The sequence below is a fragment of the Marmota marmota genome, unplaced genomic scaffold, assembly GCF_001458135.2.
Source record: "Marmota marmota marmota unplaced genomic scaffold, marMar, whole genome shotgun sequence".
In the NCBI taxonomy this organism is placed as follows: domain Eukaryota; kingdom Metazoa; phylum Chordata; class Mammalia; order Rodentia; family Sciuridae; genus Marmota; species Marmota marmota.
In genome coordinates this window covers 16,810,628-16,829,969 of record NW_026000037.1, presented here as the reverse complement: position 1 = coordinate 16,829,969, position 19,342 = coordinate 16,810,628, and the positions used below count along the sequence as shown (strand labels likewise).

At 39.9% G+C, this 19,342-nt stretch overlaps 1 long non-coding RNA gene and 1 pseudogene across 1 annotated transcript; both read right to left on the bottom strand.

Moving 5' to 3' along the window:
- Nucleotides 1-7,283: 7,283 nt before the first annotated feature.
- LOC107136591 lies at nucleotides 7,284-9,148 on the bottom strand (annotated as a pseudogene).
- A 2,436-nt stretch (nucleotides 9,149-11,584) lies between these two features.
- LOC125619361 lies at nucleotides 11,585-13,762 on the bottom strand. The gene is made up of 4 exons (XR_007350865.1): nucleotides 13,621-13,762; nucleotides 13,088-13,278; nucleotides 11,921-11,997; nucleotides 11,585-11,636 (listed from the first exon to the last, which is right to left on the bottom strand). It is a non-coding gene; the product is annotated as an uncharacterized LOC125619361 (long non-coding RNA).
- Nucleotides 13,763-19,342: the final 5,580 nt, after the last annotated feature.

Sequence of the window (19,342 nt, the reverse complement as noted above, 5' to 3'; positions counted from 1 at the left end):
TTTTAATTTTTTATTTATTTTTTAGTTTTCGGCGGACACATCTTTGTTTGTATGTGGTGCTGAGGATTGAACCCGGGCCGCATGCATGCCAGGGGAGCGCGCTACCGCTTGAGCCACATCCCCAGCCCTTTTTGTAATTCTTAAAAACCATGAGTACTATACTTGGCATTTGTGTGTTTGTGTAATCGTAACAAAGTTGAAAAGGAATCCACAAGTAAAGTTCAGTTAGAGCCAGATATGTCATGAGATGAAGTATAAATTATTAAATAAAACAAATTTGGATTGCAGGTAAAATGGCAAATGAATAAACTTAGAGGTTCAAGATTGGGTTTTCTTCCATGATATTTGGAATGTGTGTAGCAGTGTCCAAGGCAACTGATGATTATGACTGGAAATTGTAGATCTGGCCAGTTTGAGACTTGGAAAAATAAGGATTGTCTCTGCTAATATGGATTCTAAATTACCACCTGCATACAGCAAAGGGTGTTTCTCATTGAAAGGCAGAATCTGGGCAGCTGTCCATGTGGCTATTGTAGACTGCTTTATCCTGGACTATTATGCCATTTCTACTTTTCTATAGGCAGAAATATTTATGGCCCAAATTTGAATGTCATGGGGCATCCTGTGGACCACATAGTAACAAACTATATAGCCAGTGGGGCCAACTCCAACCAACTACCTGTTTTCTGTATTTTTAAATGGTTGGGCAGGGAAATGGTGGAAATCAAAATTCAGTACCCATAAGTAAATGTTTACTGGAGCATAGTCACACATTTATATACTATCTGTGGCTACTTTTGTGCTGGAAGAATTGGGTTATGTGTTCTTGGTCTCTCAGTATGCAACCCAAGAAATGGAAAGGATAATTGGGCATAGACAGTGATTTTTTTTTTAATGTATTTTTAGTTGTAGGTGGACACAATACCTTTATTTATTTGCATGTGGTGCTGAGGATCAAACCCAGGGCCTCACACATGCTAGGCGAGCACTCCACCACTGAGCCACAACCCCAGCCCAACAGTGAATCTATTTTTTTTAATTTGTTTTTTTATTCTAATTTGTTATATATGACAGCAGAATGCATTACAATTCATATTACCCATATAAAGCATGATTTTTCATATCTCTGGTTGAATACAAAGTATATTCACACCATGCATGTCTTCATGTATGTTCTTAGGATGCCCTTCAGTAGACAATTGGATAAAGAAAATGTGGTATATACACAATGAATATTACTCAGCAATAAAAGAGAATAAAATCGCAGCATTTGCAGGTAAATGGATAGAGTTAGAGAAGATAATGCTAAGTGAAGTTAGCCAATCCCCCCCACAAAAAAAAATGCCAAATGTGTTCTCTGATATAAGGACGCTGATTTCATAGTGGGGTTGGGAGGGGGAGCATGGGAGAGTTAGACACACTCTAGATAGGGCAAAGAGGGGGGAGGGGGAGGGGGCTAAAAAGACGGTGGAATGAAATGGACATCATTACCCAACAGTGATTCTTAAAAACAGTTTTGACCACCTCTGGAGATGATTCTTTCATAAGAATCTCTTATTACTTATTTGATGTTGTGCTGATTGGTTCATGGACATATAAACACACTTTATCTCATTTGTAGCTTTCTGCCACGTGTCTAACGCTGGCTTCATGAAAGAAGGTTCCGTTCATAAGTAATTGCTAGGGAGTTTTAAATTAAAGAGACAAGACTCTCATTACCTTTAATACCAGCTCCGAGACGGCTTCTCCTAGCTCCCGCTTCCAGCCACCTAATGCGATGGAGAGGTTTACAGAAGAGATGAGAGAGAGAGAGAGAGAAAACTTCCGGGGAAAATCCCATCCAATGAAGGTTAAGGGGGCAGCATCCCAAGGTCAGGGGCGACGATTGGGTCTTCGGGGCAGTGGCCAGACATGCCTCTGCATGGACAAACCCTCGGACCTGGAAAAGGGTGAGGAAAGCTCTAACACAGCTGTGTGAGAATGTCTAAGCGCCTCTCACCCAGCCAGGGAGGTAACTCATCACATGCGAGGATGGCCTCCCACATAGCTTCCTTTTTTTTTTTTTCCTTCCTCTCTTTCAATATTTCTCCTTGCCTTGTATTTTGAGGGTAAGGGTCTTTTGTCTATTTTGGAGTTTTGTGTTGTTTTTGTTTTGTTTTTTGATTCTGTTGTCTCCAGCAAGCAGCCCAATTCTCTTGTTCTCTTCCTTTATTTTGTTTTTTCCTATTTTTTCTCCTCCTATATCTCTTCTGCATTCTCCCTCTTCACATTTTGAACATTCTAAACTCTTCTACTTTCCTATCACATTTTCTTTTCTCTTAATGAACTGTATTTTTACCATCTTTTAGAACTATTTGGTTTGCATGCTACCTGCCTCCACCAATTATGTTGTTGCAGTTATTAGTGCTGTGGATGACAGGTGATCCCTGCTGTTTACTTTAATGCCAGATCTAGTTTACAGTTCTTTATTGGTTTTGATGTGGTTACTGACCTAGCCATTCCTGTTTCTGTGTTAATTAGTATTTTAGATGTCATTTTAGGCACTGGGTATTTATTTTAATGCTGTATATTGTTCGAATCAATTGCCATTGTTTGTTTTTCCCTTTTCTATAAGGTACTGGGCATCTACAAGGACACTATAGGTTCACAGAGTAGAGGCACTGCTGCTGAACTAAACCTATTTGAAAGCACACCTTATTCCATACAAATAACAACGCTCAAAATTCAGCTATACTTTAATAAATACAACAAATAGAAGAGACAAAAAAGCTAACAATCAGACTCCAAATAGGAACAACTAGGGGTGTGTCTTCAAGGTCCCTCTCATGGACATCAACTTCTACAGCAAAAATAACACAATGGCTGTAGATACCACACCTACAAGGGGATCTCATCACTCTAAGACACATTGGCAAGAAAAGGTCACAGACTGAAAAGGCGTACACATAAGAGAGAAAGAGAAATCCATCACAAAAACAAATGTATAAAAACAGGAATACAAGAAATATGAAGAAATAAGGTGACACAATGCTCCTTAACAAGTTTATAGTTCACCAGCAACTGACTCCAAAGACACGGAAGTGGATAAAATATCAGAAAAGAAATTCAAAAGAATGATTATAAAAATGATCAATGAATTCCAAGAGGACATTGAAAAACAACTGAATGACTCAAGGACATAGTGAAGATATGAATGAAAAATTCAATAAGGAGCTAGAGATATTGAAAAGACTCAAACAGAAATCTTGGAATTGAAAGACACAAGTCAAAATATTTAGTTGAAAATCTTTCTAATAGAGTAAAAACTGGAAAGATGGATTAAAAAACAAGACCCAACAATGTGTGTTTGCAAGAGACTCACAGGCAAAGACAGATACAGGCTGAAAGTCAGAGGATGGAAATTGGTATGAGAATGGAGCCTGAAAACAAGCAGTAGTTGCTATTCTCACATCTACCAAAACAGATTTCAAGCCAAAATTAATCAGAAGAGACAAAAATGGTCACTTCACTTTGGTAAAGGGAACAATCCAACAAGAAAATATAACAATAGTAAGTATTGGTGCATTTAACATTGGTATAACTAATTACATAAAAGAGACACTACTCAAAGCCTCAAACACATCTCAATACAATAATATTGGGTGATTTTAACACAGCTCTCTCATCAATAGGCAGGTCATCTAGACATAAACTCAATAAAGACTTGTTGGACCTGAAAAATGGACTTAATAGAAATATTCTATAGAATATTTCATCCAACAACAATTGAATACACTTTCTTCCCAGTGGTTCATGGAACCATCTGCCAAATAGATTATGTTAGTCCACAAAGCAAATCTTGGCAAATATAAGATAGATAAATAAATAAATCCTTGCCTCTTATCAGATAATAATGGGATGAAATTATAAATCAACACTGAAAAACCCTATAAAAGCTATATAAACCCATGAAGATTGAACAATACACTTTCAATTGATGAATGGGTTAACAAATCATGGAAGAAACTGAAAAAAATCTGAGAATCAAACGAGAATAATAATATAACATATCAGAACCTCTTAGACTGAAGACAGTTTTAAGAAAAAAGTTTACAACCATCTATACCTATGTAAGAAAATCGGAAAGATCCCAAATAAAAAAACTTAATGGTGCATCTAAAGACCCTTGAAAAAGAAAAACAAACCAATTCCCAAACCAGTAGAAGGAAGGAAATAAATAAGAGCAGAGCCAAAATCAATGAAATTGAGAATTAAAAAACAATGCAAAGGATCAATGAGAAAAAGAGTTGGTTCTTGGAAAACATAAACAAGACTAATAAACCTTTAGCCAGCCTAAGCAAAAGAAAAAGAAGACCCAAATTAATAAAATTAGAGATGAAAAATGAGAAATCACCAGACATTGCAAAATCCAGAGGATAATTAGGAAATATTTTTAAAACTTACACTCCAACAAATTGGAAAACCAGAAGAAATGAATTCATTTCTAGAACATGCAATCTGCCAAAATTGAGTCAAGAGTACAGGAAAAACCTAAACACACCAATAATTAGCAATGAGATAAAACAAGTAATAAAAATACTTCCAGGGCTGGGGATATGTATAGCTCAGTTGGTAGAGTGCTTGCCTTGCATGCATAAGGCCCTGGGTTCAATCCCTGGCACCACAAACACACACACACACACACACACACACAACAACAACAAAAAAAAAAAAAAAAAAACTTCCAACAGAAGAAGCCCAGGGCCAGGCACAATGTTGCACACCTGTAATCCCAGTGGCTCAGGAGGCTGAGGCATGAGGATCATGAGTTCAAAGCCAGCAAAGCACTAAGCAACTCAGTGAGACCCTGTCTCTAAATAAAATACAAAACAGGGCTGGGGATGTTACTCAATGGTTGAGTGCCCCTGAGCTTAATCCCCAGTAACCACCACCACCACCCCAAAAAAAGAGAGAGAGAGGAAAAAAAGCCCAGGACCAGAAGAATTCTCAACCATTCTACCAGATCTTTAAAGAAGAACTAGTGTCAATGCTCCTCAAATTATTCCATGAAATAAAAAGAAACTGAACACTTCCAAATTTATTCTATGAAGCCAGTATTATACTCATACCAAAACCAGATAAGAACACAAAGAAAGAAAACTACAAACCAATATCCCTGATGAACTAATGCAAAAGAAAAATATTATCAAATTGTATCCAACAACATATTAAGAAGATGGTACATCATGACCAAATTTATTTATCCCAGGATGCAAGAATGGCTTAACATATGCAAATCAATAAATGTAATTCATCACATAAATAGAATGAAAACAAAAATCACTTAGTTCTCTTAATATATGCAGAGAAAGCATTCAACAAAATTCAATACTCATTCATGATTTAAAAAAAAAAAAAGCGCTGAAGAAACTAGTGATAGAAGGAACCTATCTCAACATCATAAGACAATATACAAAAATCCCAGAGACAACACAGTGAGTGGGGAAAAACCTGAAAGCATTTCCTTTAAAATCTGGAACAAGACAAGGTTGTTCACTCTCACCACACCTATTTAATATTGTACTAGAAATTCAAACCACAGCAATTAGACAAGAGAAGGAAATAAAAGGGGTAAAAATAGGAAAGGAAAATATGAAATTATTACTGTTTGCCAGTGAAATGATCCTATAACTTACAAGATCCCAAAAGCTCCACCAGAAGATTACTAGAGATAATAAACAAAGCAGCAAAGTAGCAGGTTACAAAATCCACAAACAAAAATCATTAGCTTTCCTATGTATCAGTAATGAATCTACTGAGAAAGAAATCAGGAAAACAATTCCATTCACAATAGCCTCAAAAATAAAATACCTAGGAATAAATTTAACCAAGGTGGTGAAAGACCTCTACAATGAAAGCTATGGTACATTGAAGAAGACTTTAGAAGATGAAAGACCTCCCCATGTTCATGGACAGGCAAAATTAATATTGTTCAAATGGCCATACTACCAAAAGCAATATACAGATTCAATGCAATCCCCATCAAAATATCAATGACATTCTTCACAGAACTAGAAAAAAAAAATCCTCAAACTCATTTAGAAGAATAAAAGACCCAGAATAGTCAAAGCAATTCTAAGCCAAAAAAAAACAATGCTGGAGACATCACAATTACCTGATTTCAAATTATACTACAAAGCGATAGTAACAAAAACTGCATGACATTGGTATAAAAACAGACACATAGACCAAGGGCACAAAACAGAAGATAGAGAGAAAAATCCACACACCTAATATCATCTCATTCTTGACAAAACTGTCAAAAATATACTTTGGAGAGAAGATAGCCTTTCTAACAAGTGGTGCTGGGAAAACTGGTTATTCGTGTGTAGAAGAAGGAAACTAGACCCTTATTTCTCACCCTGCACAAAACTCAATTCAAAATGGATCCACCACATGACTCTGCTAGACCACTCCTTGGTATTTATCCTAAGGAATTAAAGTCATCATAAAACTATAGTGATACATGCATATCCATGTTTATAGCAGCACAATTCACAACAGCCAAACTATGGAACTAGTCTAGGCATCCATCAATGGATGAATGGACAAAGAAAATGTGATATGTATACATAATTAAGTTTTAAAAATGAAATTGTGGCATTTGTAGGAAAATGGATGGAACTTGAGACCATTAAGTGAAATAAGCCAAACTCGGAAGGTCAAATGTTGTATGTTTTCTCTCATGTGGAAGTTAAGAAGGAAAAAGAAAAAGAGACATGGGGAGAGGGGACTCTGTGGAAATTAAAGAGAGATCAGTTGAATAGAGGAAGGGGACTATAGAGAGGGAAAGAGGAAATACTAGGGAATGACACTGACCAAATATAATTTGGCCAATTTGTCATGTGCATGTACGAATATGTAACAACAAATTCCACCATTATATACAATTATAATCACCAATTAAAAATATGAAAAGAGGAAAAAAGAATTTGGTTGTGACATAGATCATATGGGGTTCTCTGCTTATCGCTGCTATTGAGGAGTACATTACGCATGGCAGAGTGCAGTTTAAACTCAGTCACTTCAAGTGCCACATGTGTCACACTGCTATGAATTTGAGGTGTTTTTGGTTTTTTGTTTTGCAGAAGTGGGGATTGAACCAGTAAAGTATGCTTTCCCACTGAGCTATATCCCCAGTGCTTTTTTTTTTAATATTTTTTTCTTTAGTTGTAGTTGCACACAATACCTTTATTTATATGTGGTGCTGAGGATCGAAGCCAGGGCCTCACAAGTGCTAGGCGAGCCCTCTACCACTGAGCCACAGCCACAGCCCTCCCCAGTGCTTTTATTTCTGTTTATTTACTCTTTTTAAAGGTAGGCTATAAATAAGATTTTATTTTGAACTTGACAGGTCTTGCTCTTCAGAGAGGTGTTCTTTAGTGCTGGGAAGCAAACTCAGGGTCTTGCAAATGCTAGACAAGGGCTCTTCTACTGAGCTACACACCCAGCTCCTTCACATATGAATTCTTAGTTCAGCACACACTTTCAAATGCTATCATCTTTAATTAAAAGAAAAACCTTCTAAGTACATAAAAATGACCTTAGAGACAAAAAAAAAAATGTTCTAATTCAGAAGGTCTGGGATAGGCCCAAGAATCTAATTGAACCCAGGATGGCTTAATCACTGAACCACATCCCTAGCTCCTTTTTTGTATTTTTATTTTTAAACAGGGTCTTGCTAAGTCCTTAGAGCCTCACTAATTTGCTGAAACTGGTCTTGAATTTATAATCCTCCAGACTCAACCTCCTGAATTACGGGGATTACAGGCGTGCACCACCACGCCCAGCAAAATCTAATTTTTAAAAAGTTCTCTAGCTGCTTCTGAGGCAACCATCTCAGCCTCAGGCCAAGGAAGAGCGTTTAAGAACCTCTGTCCCATTATCCACAACAACTGCTTCCTCTAGGTAGCTGCTTCAGGGAAGGATGAGAACATTAGTAGTTAGTAGTCTACATGTTATTTGTTTCAGAATGGGGATGGGGGTGATGGCTAGGGGCAGGAGCATGGGAACTGAAACACTAAACCAGTGCAGGAAGAGAAGGCCTCTTTCCTTTCTGCTTTTGCTCCAGCCTATCCATTAGGAAACACAAAGACGGCTGATGACAAGGTGTAAGCAGTGTGGACAGCCGTGCACGCAAGGCACTCTGCAGCCTTTCCAGATGTGCACAAGTCATGTGGACAAAACGACCAAAACCATCCCTTCCCTCCCCCAGTAAGAGTGAGGGTGAGAGAACCAGGATTTCTTTTATTTCCTAAGCACCATGCATCTTGGTGGCACTAGCTCCCCCTCCAAGATGTCATGGAAAACAGAGCAGGTTTGAGCACAATTACTCCCAAGTAGTTTTCATGGTTAAGGCGAGCATACATTTCAAAAGGCGGCCTCCAGGTGAAGGTGCAGGACAGAAGCTCCTCTTGCTGTCTCTCCTGCTGCAGGCCCTTCTCTCTCTCATGCGTGCCTGCACACACACACACTTGCACATTCTTGCACGGTGAAAACGCTGTCCAGTGGCTGGGAGTGACTGGCTCATGTCAGGTAGTGCACCACAAGGAACTGACCACATAGGTGAGCAGCATCCTGCCTATCAAGAAGTACTTTCTGGAAAGCCCTCTTCTCAACGTGCCCCATCACCATGTTAGACAAGCGCAGCATGTTGGCAATGGCAAGGATCTTTGTCTGAGCCCCTTCGAGGTCAGCTCTGGCCCTTGGGCTCTCCACAATACTGTGCCCACATCTAATGAGGTCCTCCATGCCTGGTGAATGTTGTGGAGGAAGGAGTTAAACTGCAGCTACTGTCCATTGCTATGTTGGTGTCAGTCATTAGTAGTGAAGTTGCGAGACAGAAGCTACTCTAGCTGTCTCTCCTGCTGTCCCCTAGCCAGCACGGATGCTGGAAGTTTCTAAAAGCAGTCTGTAGGTAGTGGACATCATATTTTAACTAGCCAGCTCCAAGTCTGGCATTCTGTCTTTTATTGGGGGATTCCTTGCTGGACAAAACCTCCAGACATCCAAGACGGCTGAATATCTGGTCTACGCTTGCTTGGGTTTCATTATCTGCTAAGGCAAATGATTTGGAAGGTTTTTCCTTGGCTTCGTGGGTTAACAGGTGTTATCAACACTGCTCAGTTGACTATCTGAGTCAATGCCAAACTCGAAGTGACAGAGTGAACAAGTCATCCCAGTTTGTCTAGATACATTCTGGTTCAACACTGGGAATCCAACATTCTGAGAACCTTCTCAGTGCCAGGAAATGAACAGTCCATTGCTTTAGAAATGATTGAATAATTAGCTCATCAGTAGTTTGTGTGGAGAAATTATAACAAAAAAAATATCTTTGGCATTGAGAAGAGAGCCAGTACCACCTGAAGTGGCTTCTAAGGTTTATTTGGACAAATTAATAGTTTGTGAAACTTAAAGTGTTTGGAGTCTATTGTTGGGCTGGAGATATAGCTCAGTTGGTACAGTGCTTGCCTTGCATGTACAAGGCCTGGATTCAATCCCCAGCACACCACACACACACACAAACACACACACACACAAAAAAAAAAACCCTGAAGTCTATTGTTCATTGAATTATTCAACAACAGGTATTTTGCAGAAAATACATGAACCTGGCTGGGTACAGTGGCACATCCCTGTAATCCCAGCTCCATGGGAGACTGAGATAGGAGAATCACAAGTTCAAGGCCAGTCTAAGAAACTTGGAAAGAACCTGTCTCGGAAATAAATAGGGCTGGGGATACAGCTCAGTGGTAGAAAACCCTTAGGAGGGAAGGAAGGAAGGAAGAAAGGAAGGAAGGAAGGAATCTTGTTATTGAATCACAGTGATCAATGTAGTTAATTTGTTTTGGGCCATCATCAGTTTTATGATTTTTCTTTCTTTTCTCTTTCTTCTTTTTTTTTTTTTTCCTACTGAGATTTAACCCAGGGGCACTTAACTACTGATCTACATCCCCAGACCCATTTTATTTTTTGAGACAGGGTCTCGCTAAGTTGCTTAGAGTCTTGCTAAATTGCTGAGGCTGGCCTTGAACTTGTGATCCTTCTCCTCAGCAGAAGGATTACATTCCCGGCTGTGAAAAGATCATTTTCAAAGATCAAAAACATAAAATCTTATTGCAAATCAACATCAACAGGCGAATCTTTGCAAGTGATTATGATGACAGGAAACACCTTCACATCTACAATAATTAACTCAAAATGTAAATATTTACATTTACCTACATGTAAAACATAATTAGAAAGCTTAAAATACAGGTGAAAAAAATCTCCATGACCTATGGTTAGGCAATGAGTTCTTAGATACAATATCAAAAGCATGATCTATAAGAGAAAAAAATGAATAAAGTGAATTTTAAATCAAATTTAAAACTTGCTAGTGAGGGCTGGTGATATAACTCAGCAATAAATTGCTTGCTTAGCATATGTGAGGCTCTGGGTTCAATTCCTGGTACCACAAAATAAATTAAAAATGAGGAAATTAAAGTCTGAGAGCTTGGATAACTTGCCTGCATATAATGAAAGTTGAGCCTGTTAAAGTAACTCAAGCCCTCAGAATTTATTTTCCATAAGATAAGCATGAATGCTAGATTGGTTGTGGCAATGGAAAGGAAAGAGGAAGAAGCCTTGCATGTATGAACCTGACAGTTTTCTGAATTGGCAAGATTACACAGAGGCAGGCATGGGTAGAAGACAAAAAGATTTCCATTCCTAGGTTCTTAGCTTTGAAATACCAAGCACATTATAACGCTAGGTGGCAACAGATCCCAAGCACAAAAATGGACAGTCAACTCAGCACTTACAGAGATGGGGAAAAATGCAAAACCATGAAAAGGATAATCAAAATTATAATTATAATTATTAAACAAATATTAATTATCAAATTATACTCAAATTTTAACCTTTTTTTTTAAACAATGCTCTCCAAAACATCACTGTATGCACACACACAAAGAGCAGACCGATTTCTAGATGAGTAGAGCCAGAAACTACCACGATCAAATGGCCCTTAAACAACTGGGTACTTTAAAAACACATTTTTGATAGTTATTGAAAATATATGCCAATTATTGAAAATATATGCAATACAGAATGTGGCCGCTCAAACCATGAAAAACTTTAGCTTAAAATTTGTATGTAGACATGAATAAATATAGCTTAGATTAACTGTACAATATTTACGAGCAAATAATTTTATAATTTAGTGTCCTTCAGTATATATTAGAATGATGGCTCTATTGTTTATTTTATCTTATTTATATTTTGTGGTCCTGGGGATGGAACCCAGGGCCTTAACCATGCTTGGTACATGTTCTACCACTGAGTTGCACTCCCAGCCCCAGCTCTGTTTTGTGTTTTATTAAAACATGATTTATTTAAAATAACATTTAAGGTGGGAGTGTGGCATGGTTGCAGAGCCTTTGCCAAGCATGTGTGAGGCCTTGGGTTAAATATCCAGCACTACAAAATAAATAAATAAATGTATCAAGAGGAAAATAGAGCTGGGCATGGTGTCACACGCCTGTAATCCCAGCAGCTTGGAGGCTGAGTCAGGAGGATCCCAAGTTCCAGGCAAGCATCAGCAACTTATGGAGTCCCTGTCTCAACAAATAAAAAGGATGGAGGATATAGCGAATAAGATAGGACAGTTAATGGGGCCCAATTAAGGCTTTTAAAATATAAGGTTGGGGCCGTGGCTCAGTGGTAGAGCATTTGCCGAGCATGTGTGAGGCACTGGGTTTGATTCTCAGCACCACATAAAAATAAATAAATAAAGGCACTGTGTTCATCTACAACTAAAAATTAAAAAAAAAATAATGTATAAAGGCCAATCCATGAAGTTAGTATATTTAAATAGCAAGCTGCTTTCAGGTCCTCTTACCTTGTCCTATTTTCTTCACACTTAAATAAATGCTGCTTCTTTCACTCCTGCTTTCCCGTTGTTGACTGAATTTCCTTCTTCAAGTTTGCAGGATGAAAACCCAGAAGGAAATTGGTGGTGAGCTGCTAGAGTCTGCTATTAAGAGTTACAACACCCTACTTGACAGTAGCCCAGAAGAATCCAGCTCTGCTGGCTGCGATCCCTGGAGCTGCGATCCCTGCAGCTGAAGCCAAGCAAGCATCCTCTTCTGAGATGAGCTGCTAACACTAAGAAGGGCTTTCTCAGCTAGAGTCCTGCTGCTTGCCAGCCCCACCCTCCAGCAGAAGTGGAGAAAGGACTTTCATCTCATCAGTAGCTCAGTGAGAGAGTGCCTCTATATTCAGTCCCCAGTACAGAGAGGGGGAAATAGGTGACAAGAGTGGATGCAGAGGATCATCACAAAATACTAAGCATGTATTGGCACAATCCTCAGGGTGACATTCCTAAAGAAATGGAAACCACAGGGAGTGCAGCTCAACAGCTGAGTATTGGCCAAGTAATCCTCAAGGCCTTAGGTTGTATCTCAACTCAGCAAAAAAATCCTTTCTGCTGCTACAGGGAAATGACATTGACTCACATGTTTATTTGGTACCTTGAGAGACCTGGCACGCTGCCAACTCACCTATCCTGGTTCAGACTCTAGCCCTGGGTGGATTGAGCAGCACATATTCTTCCTGATGAGGCCTCCTCCCCCACCTTCTAGAGTCATTGAGCCATTTTCAGATACCAATGCCAGCAAGGGCTGAGCTCTTGGGACTCTCAACACTTTTCCATAGTCCCCTTTAGTGGCCCAGGGGTAACTGGCATTGAAATAGTCCAGAGAACATCTAAAGTTTGTAAGAAACCCGGAATTCCCTTTGTAGCTTAAGAGCTACGACTGATAATTCTCCAAAGTGGGACATTGATGTCCAAAACAATGGAATTAGGAATAAACAGAGAAGAAGGCAACAAATTGAGCACATCAGTGTCCTCATGGCAGGGTACCCTGGATGATCCCTTCTAAAAAAAAAAAAAAGTATTCTCCTTCCACCCCAAGAAGCTCCTGTTCTGTTTATGGGTGGGCAGCATAGATAAGAGTCCATGAGGCCCAGGATTTTGTCCATTCCACCTGCCTCCTCACCATTTTACCTGTCCTTCCAAAATACATGCTGGCCTTCCTTGTGAGTTTATTTAGAATTGGCTCACTGTAGGGGCTGGCAGCCTGGAATCTGGTTGGATTGAGCAACAGGGTACAAGCCATTGAAATCCAAGGAAGAGTTAATGTTGTAGAGGTCAAAGGCAAGCAGGCTCCCAGGAGGCCTTTCTCCAATGGTGCCTAACTTTTTTTTTAATTAAAAAAAATAATAAAGAAAGAAAGAAAAGAAAAGAAAACATTATTGCCATACAAGAGAACTCTACTGCCATAATCCCTAAACACAATCTTTAGCCCTTGGTCTATTTTCCAATTGCTGTGCTCATTCTGGTTTTCTTTCTGATTTATGAAGTCTAAATTAGAAGCACAAAGTAAACATTGCACTTAGAATGTGTGGCATTTCCCTACCTCAGTTAGTAAATCCCAACATTTTGAAACCATTTTTTTCAAGTTATATCTGAGTGATATATTTGTGGCCTTGTTCTCAAAAACAAACTTTATAAACCCTGTTTGGGGAGTTAGGGCTTACCTTAAGTCCAGAGTTAATGTCCCATTGATCCAATTAAAGACTGTTTCGCATACCTACATACAAATTTCTCCTATTCCAGTAACCAATCTGCTTTATAATTAATTTGTTTACCAAGTGCCTTGGTGACCTGTTCTGCTTCCATGTGTGCTAACAGAAGGAAATGAATTTGCAGCGGTGGCATAGACACTACTTTTCTGTGCTGATAGTGGCCAAATTTAGAATCTCTCTGGTTATAAATAAATGCTGTCAACCCTGCGATGCCCAGGAAAAGAAATTCAGACATTCGATACTTGCCAAACATAGTTTCCATAGCAAATGTGCCATAAGTAATGCTGTTGTCCTTGGGTAGTTTCATTCACAGGATCTTTTGTGATTTGGTTATTCACAAGGAAAGTGCTGTATAAGACTGGATTGGGGGAAAGCCAGAGTTTTACAAGAGGAAACAAAGAAAGCACCCAATTTTTTTGTGCCCAAAGAGAAACTGTTGAGATATTTTGGCAGCAATATAGGTTAATCATTGATTTTTTTTTCTTCTGAAGGAATATGTCAATTTCTCTTCTGTTTCTGTTTTTACAACTGAGCTAGATAGTAAATATCGAAGTATTCTCCCTCCACCAAAAAAAAAAAAAAAAATCCCAGGACCTCACACACACTAGGCAAGTACTCTACTGTTACAGGACCTTCCTGGGAAACTGAGGCAGCATAAAGGTCCCCCTTTTTTAATATTTATTTTTTAGTTTTGGGTGGACACAATATCTTTATTTTACATTTATGTGGTGCTGAGGATAGAACGCAGTGCCTCGTGCGTGCTAGGCGAGCGCTCTACGACTGAGCCACGACCCCAGCCCAAGAAGGTCCTCCTTTAACCTGATTTTTGCAATCATGGCAGAAAGACTTCAGACCTGTCACTCAGAGAAATAGGCATGATTTTATTAGAAGAGATGGAAAAGGGGGTAAAGGGACACTCTCAAATGAGAGAGTGGGTCCTTTCAGAGAGAACAGGGATGGTGCACTCTTCCTGCCCTCCAGTATATTGGGGGGTTCCAGGGAAATTTTCAGAGAGTCTTTCCCAGATTCACCTCTTGACTTTTTTTTTTTGTTGTTGTTGTTGTTGTTTAAAATTTTTTTTACACATGACAATACAATGCTCTTGACAATTCATACATTTGAATCAAATGGGGTATAATTTCTGATTTTTCTGATTGTATAGGTTGCAGAATCACATTGGTCATATCACCTCTTGACTTTTGACTGACAGAAGTATGACATCAGACTTTCAAGTCCCCATTGTGCAAGGCATCTCTAAGTCACTTTGGCCTGAGCTGAGCAGTTCCAATTGGAACTTGTTCTGACCAACTTTATGATTGAGGGAATTATCCTTATCTCTCTGAGTTCTGGGATCTGGTCTGTGTAAGGATCACAAAAGACCCCTCCCTTTCAGGGTAACTTGTGTTCTGTGTTCTTCTTATTAGTATTTGGGGGCTACCTTTCTCCTTCAGATAACAGGTTATTTGCTGAGGAATGTGACACATCCTGTGGACTTAAGCCAGACAGTTGCTTTTTGAAGAGAAAGCATGTGGGGCTGGGGTTGTGGCTCAGTGGTAGAGCACTCATCTAGCATGTGTGAGGCACTGGGTTTGATCCCCAGCACCACATAAAAATAAATAAAATATAGGTATGTGTCCATCTACAACTAAAAAAATTATTAAACAACAACAACAACAAAAAAGTGAGAGCATGTGGGGTCAGCACAATCTATAGAACCATTCCCCCAATTTCATGTGCCAGCCACTCATGTCTGTGTGTCCCCTATCACTACCACTGAGCATCAACACCAGCTCTATAATTCACTTAAAATAAAATTCTTGTTGATACATGCCTGGTATAATTAAGACTGCCTCTAATAGTTTAGTCCATGCAAATTGTATAACTGTTACTACTTTGCAAAATTGCACTTAACCAATTATCTGATTCAATGTTAACACAGAATCAGCGCTGGAAAGCCGTAAGTCGCTCACTGGGCTCATTATTTCAAGGTGACTTTTTCCCCTTCAATTTACTACCTGAAAGCTAATACAGGCAAACACTGCAGACATTCCCATAGCTCCAAAAGTCAGGTGAGCCGGCAGTCTGGGCCCTACCTGATGCTCCCTCTGCTCCAGCTCACCAGCTGCCTTCCTTCTGCTCAGGTCCACTGACTTAAAAAAAAAAAAAAAAAATATATATATATATATATATATATATATATATATTTTTTTTTTTTTTTAATAAAAGGAGTTGTGGGCTACTGGACTAAGGGAGCTGCTTTGAGATGAGAAGTCTGCAGGAAGAAGGTGTTTGAAGAAAGAGTTATCAGTAGTTTGGTTTTAGAAATGCTGGGTTGGAGGTGCCTGTAGAATATCAAGTAAAGATAGAGTCTGTGGCTAGAGATCAAGCTTGAAGTTCAGAGCAGAATCTGAGCTGGAGACACCAATTCAGGATTCAGTTAGGGGCCAAAATGAGATCACAAGCAGCAGCAAATGCCCAGAAGAAGCATCCTGATGTTTTGAGGTCAGGGCAATGAGCAGGAAACCAGCAAAAGACACAAGAGGCAGAAATAGTGAGGTGGGTGGAAAACCAGGACACAGAGGAGAGAGTGACCAGCTGGATCCCAGGTTGCTGAGCAGATTAAGTAAAATGGAGTCTGGGAATGTTACCCTTGAATTTAGCACTTTGGCAGTGACCTTGCACTAGTCAGAAAGCTAAGGTTGTTTCCAACACTGAAATTCTATAATTATCCTTCTAGTTTTTGTGAGCTGCCATCCTTCAAATTAAATAATTAATTAAGGAAGAGTCAAAAGAAACTAAAGCCTTCCCCAAATCACATGTAGCTTGGCTCCTCCCACATTGCAGAGCAAGGGTAGGAAGCACAGGATCCCCCAGCTGTTCTTGAACTTGTCACCACCCTCGTCACTCCTGGGGATATTTTTTTTTTTTAAGAGAGAGAACTTTTTTTAATATTTATTTTTTTAGTTTTCGGCGGACACAACATCTTTGTATGTGGTGCTGAGGATCGAACCCGGGCTGCGCGCATGCCAGGCAAGCGCGCTGCCACTTGAGCCACATCCCCAGCCCCACTCCTGGGGATATTAATTCAACTTGGGGCTTGGAGCTTAAAGCTAGGATTGAAACTCAGGTCAACCTGGCTCCAGGGCCTGTGTTCCTTTCCCCTCGCTACATTTTATTTAGCTATATATTATAGTACTGGGTATTGAACCCAGGGGTGCTAAAGCACTGAGCTATATTCCCAACCCTTTTTATTTTTATTTATTTTTTTATTCTGAGACAGGGTTTTACTAAGTTGCCCAGGCTGACCTTGAACTTGCTAACTCCCTCTCTCAGCCTCCTGAGTAGCTGCAATTCCAGGTGCACACCCCCACACCAGGCTATGTCTTTACAGAGTACGATATTTTCAGCACCAAAACTTCTAGAAGTTCCAAATCAATTTTCTTCTATATTTTTTGTTCTGTTTTAGGAAGATGTGAAACTGTACTCTTGGGTAGTCTTGCAGGTTGCTTATTTTCTCTGCAAACATTTTTGTGCTGCTGATTGGTCTGAAATTTTTCATTTTTCTAATCGATAATTGTATACCCAAGCCATTCATGGACAGGTTAAAAGTGAGAGGATTCTATTAGAGGCACCAAGGATCCAAGCTCACAGAAGGCCATTTCTGGTTGTCTAATGCTAAGGAACCTGCTATGATCTTAATGTCTACTCCAAAACCCATGTTGAAACAAATTTTTTTTTCATGTTGAAATTTAGTTGCCAATATAATGGTATTGAGAGACAGAGTCTTTTAGGAGGTGATAAGCCCAGGAGGGCTCTGTTCTCATGAATAAGTTAATGCTACCATCCCACAAGTGAGTTAGTTACAAAGAGGGGTGGTCCCCAAGTGGGCCCTGCCCCCTTTTCCTCTCTCTTGTACTCTGTCACAATATGATACAGTCTTCCCCAGATGCAACCTCTAGATCTTGGACTTCCCAGCCCCCAGAACTGTGAGCCAAATAAACTTCTATTGTTCATAATCTACTCAGTCTATAATATCTAGCATCAGAAAACAGACCAGAAGAGAGCTTGTCTCTACAGGCCATGGATTTAACCATAGAAATTAACCAATGATGTATCAAAGTGTACTCAGCAAAATGTTTTCTTTCTTCAGTGGATACAGTGGGTACATAAAATAATGAAGTGCCTTACAATTCACAAGTGTCTTGGAATCAATACATTATGATACTGGCCACATTCAAACTATTGTTATCTAGGGGCTGTAGGTTCTCCTGTGAACTCCCTCACTCCCACTTCCAATCAGTATTAGCTAGTCTTTACTTTCTTATTGCCCCCATTCAAACACGTTTCTCCGTAATTCATCTTTCTTTTCTGGCACTCTGGAAACCAAAGATTTTGCCCTTTGTTTCATCTCTCACTTGATTAATTTGTTCCCATCCCAGGAAATGAAATCAATCCATATTACATACAGCCCAGGCTCCAGCAGAGACGGGGGGCAGGAGATGTCGGGAGGGAGCCAAGGGCTGGGACTCTATTCTGAACATGTGGAAACTCACTGGGTCGCAATGGAACAGCTCCTTGCCCTCTCTGGGCCTAGATATTTGCATTAGGCAGAGAAGGCCCTTCATTGAGGTCCTTCTAACTTCCAACATTCTTCATTTGAAACAATCACAAATCCTCACTGACAAGGAAGTTCTGATTCGGCCCTAGCTAGCTGGGCTGAGGGACAGCTCTGAGACCATGCAGGTCTGAGCAATTGGTTCCTCCATGCCACCACCGTGCACCTCTCAAGGCTCACCCCCACCAGGTTGGGGTGCCACATCCAGAGAGCTTTTCTGATTCACAAACACAGGACAGGGACACAAACTGTGAGGGGTCAAGGGGCAGGGCCCACTGAAGCTTAGTGTTTGCCTGCCTGTGTCTGTCTCTTTTTAGTTGTATCTTGTCCTGCCCTGGGCCCATCTCAATTTCTCCTCCATCTTGGCAATTAGCTGCACCGAACAGGTACCCAGGAAGTGCCCAGTAAGTGAAAGGGGCCTCTGTGAGTGACTAATGGCAGTGACCGAACTAGGTCACTGGGAAGGAATAAGGAAAGGAGGAAATCAGTTGATGCCCCTGTGGGGTTCAGGGAAGACCTGTGATTCAGAACACTATGCTAAGAAATTACTAGGAAAGAGCGCTGGGGCAGACGTCTGTGGTTTCAGTTGCCCAGGACCCTTCCCTTGTCCATCAGTCCCCCAATTTTCTTGAATTCACCATCTTTCTCCACTGTCAACCAATGAGACTGGAATGAAGCTGTTCCCAGAAACTAGATCCTTTTCACTGATGCTAATCCAATAACGAGGACACGGTTTTGAGAAAAAGGAAAAAGAAGGTTTATTGCTTTGCTAGCAAAGGAGAAACACAGGGGACTCCTGTCCCAGAGGCTGTGATTCTGTCCCTCAGTAGGGACTGCAGGCTTTTAAAGAGGTGACTCAAAGACTACATTCCACTTGTTCCATTGGAGTGGTCATTCACTTCTTAATTTGGGAGATCGTCATTTCTGAGATCTTCTGGTACCCTTCCCAAAGTCTGGATTACTTTGTTCCTGTGGTGGGTGTGTGCTCAAGGACACACCCTTTAAAGATAAATCTGCTTTAAATGGGAAAGAAAGGTAATCCTATTTCCCCTGAGATTG